The following is a 4,866-nucleotide window of genomic DNA, read 5'->3' as shown; positions in this document are numbered from 1 at the left end:
AGGTATTGTTCATTGTTAACGTTAATGCTCTCTGGGGTTGTTGGGGTTTTTTTTTTTTGGGGGGGGGAAACGATGACACACCATATTTCTCATATTTATAGTGCTCTCAAAAAAGAATGTTTATGAGGTTTGTTGGGTCTGAAAGAACTGCTCTCCCAGCACCTGGAATTCCATTCTCTTTTCTCTCTCCCTGTCAGTAAAGCTTTCTTGGTTTGGCGTCATCTTCCTGTCTGAAATTGCCACAGCTTGCTTTTTTGCCCTGCCTAAGGTTTTTCTTTTCTTTTCTTCATGCCAAACCTTGATATAAAAAAGTTAGGCATTTGCTTTTTGTTTGGTTTTCTACCTTACAGTTGTGATTTCTGGGGTAAGGTGGGGTAATCACACAGGTAACCCAAACTCCTTTTCTGCTGACAAGCTGATATGTGCCAATTGAAATCCCAGAAGAATGAAATAAGACCCTATAAATTTCCCCTAAAAGATTTACTGCATAGCAAACTCAGTTTCCCAGTATTAATCTGGCAAGGCTCCAAGTAGGCTCTAGTGAAATGCTGGACCCATTCTTTTTGCTTAGCTTCAAGCAGAGAGAGAGAGAGAGAGAGAGAGAGAGAGAGAGAGAGAGAGAGAGAGAGAGAGAGAGACTCTCAGCCTTTTTCATCCTTGTTGTTTTCTAAAAGACCAATATGCCCATTTATTAATATTCTCTCCTGATAGTTTGCAAACCAAGATAAAAACATTACACTTTTCAATCATATGCAATATGTGCTTCATACAATATGTGCTTTTATGCTATCTGAGTAACAGCAGTATTAACCACTTGACATAACCAGTTTAAAAAAAAGAGAGAGGAAAGGAACATCTCTGTGTGCTTTTTCATGGCTTTGGGATTCCTCCAAAGGCATCAACAGTTTGATAATGTAATCATGAAATATGCCTGCGAATGACACAAAACAATTTAGCATGTCTGAAAAAGGAAAGAGGACAGTGTATACATTATTTTATAAAGAATAACATGATAGATCTGCAGGTGAAAAGGCCATTGAGACATTAACACCAGGGAGCAATTTAGCAGTTCTGTTATCGGTACCTTGTTGCCCAAACAGGAAAAGCAAATTAGAATTTGCTGCAGAAGTGTTTTATAAAAAGGATTTTCCATAATTTTGATTAACCCCAAAGCAGTAATAATAAGTTGCCCAGATCTAGCAAGGGAGAGCTCTTTTTCAGTTTTATAAATATTTTATCAGTTAATTGACTAATGCAATTAATTAACTAACTAGTCAGTCATTCAGTCAGGTGTTTTTGGTCAGCTGTTCAATAAGACAAAATACAACAAAGTGTAAAAAAACAGACTCAAGAAAACTCTTCTTTCTTTCTTTCTTTTTCTTTCTTTCTTTCTAGCTAAGAACTAACAATCCTAGCACACCTAAGGCAAAGCATGGCAGATTTCAGAGATTTGACCACCTGCTCAGAAATAATGCAGTGGTTCCTCTCAAGGAAAATACTGAAGATCAGCTGAGAAACTGGCTCATAATGTGCTAAATTATGCATTCTCTAACCTCCTGATTAAAGGCAGAAAGTACAATAAAAGAACACATCAGAGACTTATTTGACCTTTGAGTCTTTGCATGGACAGCCTCTTTCTATAAAGGGTATTCTAGAAAAATTATAAAGGCAAAACATTAAAATAAGCCAATAAAATGGGTCTTATTTGTACAGTTATTGCTAGAAGAAATATTTTAAATGTAAGTATTCCCCACCCCCCAAAAAGTGCCTGATATCCTGAGATACCAAAGAGGTTGAAGAGGCAGAGGAGCAAATTTGGAGCCACAAAAGCAAAACAGGGCTGGATGATGCTATTCTGATTTCACATTATTTTGGTACATTTTGCACATAATTCGATTACATTCCATTTCTGCATTAATCTGCATTAGAAAATTTCTCCCAGACTATTTAAATGCATAGGGTTGTAGCCAACACAGCATGGGAACTGCTCACAGAATAGGAATATCCCTTGCGTGCCAGGTGCCGTGACTTGTGTCCACGCAATAGGGAATATATGACCATGCAACCTTCTTTTGGTGCAAATTAGGCTCCAGTGTCATTGATTACATATATAAGTGTCTTTGGATTAGGTATTGGGCATAACTTGTATCAACCAGCCCATCTGCTGGTTGATTCTCCCAGGGGTTAAATTCAATGGTTAGGGAGACCTATGACATACATCAAAGAAGAACTCCACACAGAGATTGCCTAAAAGGAGAGCTGTGGCCCCAGACCCCAACTGGATGTCCAAACAGGAGAATCTCTTAAAGGATTCATTTAATGGGATACCTTGTTTCCTTAAAGGGACAGGCAAAGGCTTGCAACCACCCCTTCGATTAAGACTAAGGCCTGTACAGTTCACACTTGAGTATACAGTGGTACCTCAGTTTAAGAACAGCCCTGATTACAAACAACCCGGTTTATGAACCCTACAAAACTGGAAGTGCAAACTCCTGGTTTGCAAACTTTACCTCAGTCTAAGAACGGAAGCTGAACAGTGGAAGAGCACCAGTGGCAGGAGGCCTCATTAGGGAAAGTGCACCTCGGTTTAAGAACGGTTTTGGTTGAAGAATGGACTTCCAGAACGGATTAAGTTCATAAACCGAGGTACCACTGTACTTCAAATAGTCTATTTAAGGATATTCAATGGCTCACTCCATGTATGAAGAAAGGCATTGTTCAGAGCTTGACAACGTCATTAGCTGACAGAAACCTTGTGACATGACTCATTTTCTCCATCAAGAATGAATTCATATTGATCCAAGAGGGGGGGAAATAATAAAATCAGCATAAACTGCTGTGTTAAAACAATAAAAGATGGGAAAGTGTTGATTTAGTACTTACGTGACAGGCAATAATCTGCACAAAATCTGCAAGAACAACCAAACCAGCAAGCTATTTTTGAACAAACAGGACTGTGTGCTTGATCAACCACAGGAACTGCAGAGATTAGAGTTCAAATCAAAGGCAGGCAAAAATATAGTAAAGAAAAATAAAACAAATGTGAATTCCATCAAACATTTATATTTTGTGATTAGTGTTCACAGCAATCCATGTATATTTGTTTATGTTGCAATCTTTACAACTATCCCATAGGGTAGGTCACAATAATTTTAGCTATACTGCAGGAGTGGTAGAATTGAGGGTAAGCAAGGGTAATTTGCTTTATCCAGTTTTGTAAATTCAATCCTGGCGAGAGGTTTAATTAAAAATAAGGACCTCCTCAGCTTCTTAGCTATTGTGCTACACCATTTCAGACCAGTGTTCGCTTGTCATTCAAATGTTTCTCGCACTAGACTCAAAGTACCACAAAGCTTGGCCAACAAGCTCCAGTGATATTCAGAATTCAGCAACTACCACAAGTGTGGCCGTCAGTGGGCTCAGGATTTATACTTCAGTTCTTTTAAACCAGGTAATCAAGCAATTTGGTGTGAATAGTGTTCAGAACCTGTATCAACCTTTCATTATCTCAATTATTCTCACAAAAGCTCTGTATGAGAACTTCTGATCTGTTAAGGTACAGGGGAAATGGGATCACCAGGCTTCTCAATTCCTAGAAGTCCCTTTTGTTGTTGCTCTCAGTGTTGGATTTTCATCAACATTCAGGTCACAGAACATAGGAATGTGCTAAATACAGGATCACATATAGCTCTGGGTGAGCAACTTCCTCCAACAAATGTTGAGAGCAGATAGAACCCCAGACAAGCTATACCAGGATTAACTCTTTGTTGCTAAATTAAGATTCTTAAATGAACATCACTTTACCTTGAAGATGGACACTTGGCCTTTTTTCCAGAGTCTCCCACCTGGTGTGCTTCCACCTGTGGTGTTGGATCAATGAGGTCCTATCAAAACATTTGGTTACTCAAGTTCAGGGCAATGTACCCATGAAGGTCTGAGCTGTGACCCATCAAGTTTGGGAATTTTCTGTGTGAGCTCATTTCCATCAGCTTCAGCCTCTCTGGTTATGTCTATTAGTGTCCTACCCTCTTACACACTTTCCGGGTAGCAACTGGTGCCAGTTGCTGGGTATCACAAATGAAGAGAGTGCTGTTGGGCTCAGGTCCTTTCACCCTTCCCATTGGCATTTGTTTGTTGACTGTGAGAATAGGATGCTGGACTAGATAGGCCTTTCACCTGATCCAGCAGGTTCTTTTTATGTTCTTAGGGATGGAAAAAAAATCCTCTGCTAATTTCAAGATTGTTCAATGCATGAAAGGTGTCACATGCATGTGTAACTTGACTCATTTGAAGAATCACCTTCCTGGCTGCCACTGCAAATCTTCCATCACCCATTCTGAGGTTGTATTGGATTCCGTTTCAATTTTCTGTCTCACATGGGTCCTGGTGTACTCTGTGCTTGGCCATTTGCTGTTCTTGTTACAGGCAGATTTCATACCTTGATAGCTGAAAGATTATAGGAAAGGGTATTGCTTTCAGACACCCCCCCCCCCCCGCAGTAGCTAGGATGTGTTTTGAAATATTTGCACCGCATTACAACCTTCTGCCTATTGCACAAGTTATTGGGTAATTGTGATACTTACATTTGTGAACCAATCTGCTGGATCCAAAGGTCTTTATATAGATGTCTTGGCCTTAACTGTAAAGGAAATAGAATTCTGAAGTGTTTGTTTATTTATTATAGCACATCACCCATCCATTATCGAGTTGTAACACCTGGGTGGTTGAGCTGACTTTTCAAGTCTTGGACTGCACTAGCAGGAAAATAGCTTCTGGGGGAAATAGTAAGGGAGCCTGAAGGAGGATTAAGTACTGTATAATGTAGCAAATGTCAAAAGATTCTAGGGGATTTATTACCTTACATCA

At 39.5% G+C, this 4,866-nt stretch overlaps 1 long non-coding RNA gene across 1 annotated transcript; it reads right to left on the bottom strand.

Annotated features, from left to right (window-relative positions):
• Positions 1–689: 689 nt before the first annotated feature.
• LOC310837093 lies at positions 690–4,640 on the bottom strand. Its single transcript, XR_014560428.1, has 3 exons — positions 4,584–4,640; positions 2,884–2,979; positions 690–931 (listed from the first exon to the last, which is right to left on the bottom strand). It is a non-coding gene; the product is annotated as an uncharacterized lncRNA (long non-coding RNA).
• Between the last annotated feature and the right edge of the window lie 226 nt (positions 4,641–4,866).

Source organism: Podarcis gaigeae (assembly GCF_964106915.1).
Source record: "Podarcis gaigeae genome assembly, chromosome: Z".
Classification (NCBI taxonomy): domain Eukaryota; kingdom Metazoa; phylum Chordata; class Lepidosauria; order Squamata; family Lacertidae; genus Podarcis; species Podarcis gaigeae.
Note: the sequence above shows the minus strand (reverse complement) of the source record. Positions and strands in the feature narration are given on the sequence as shown.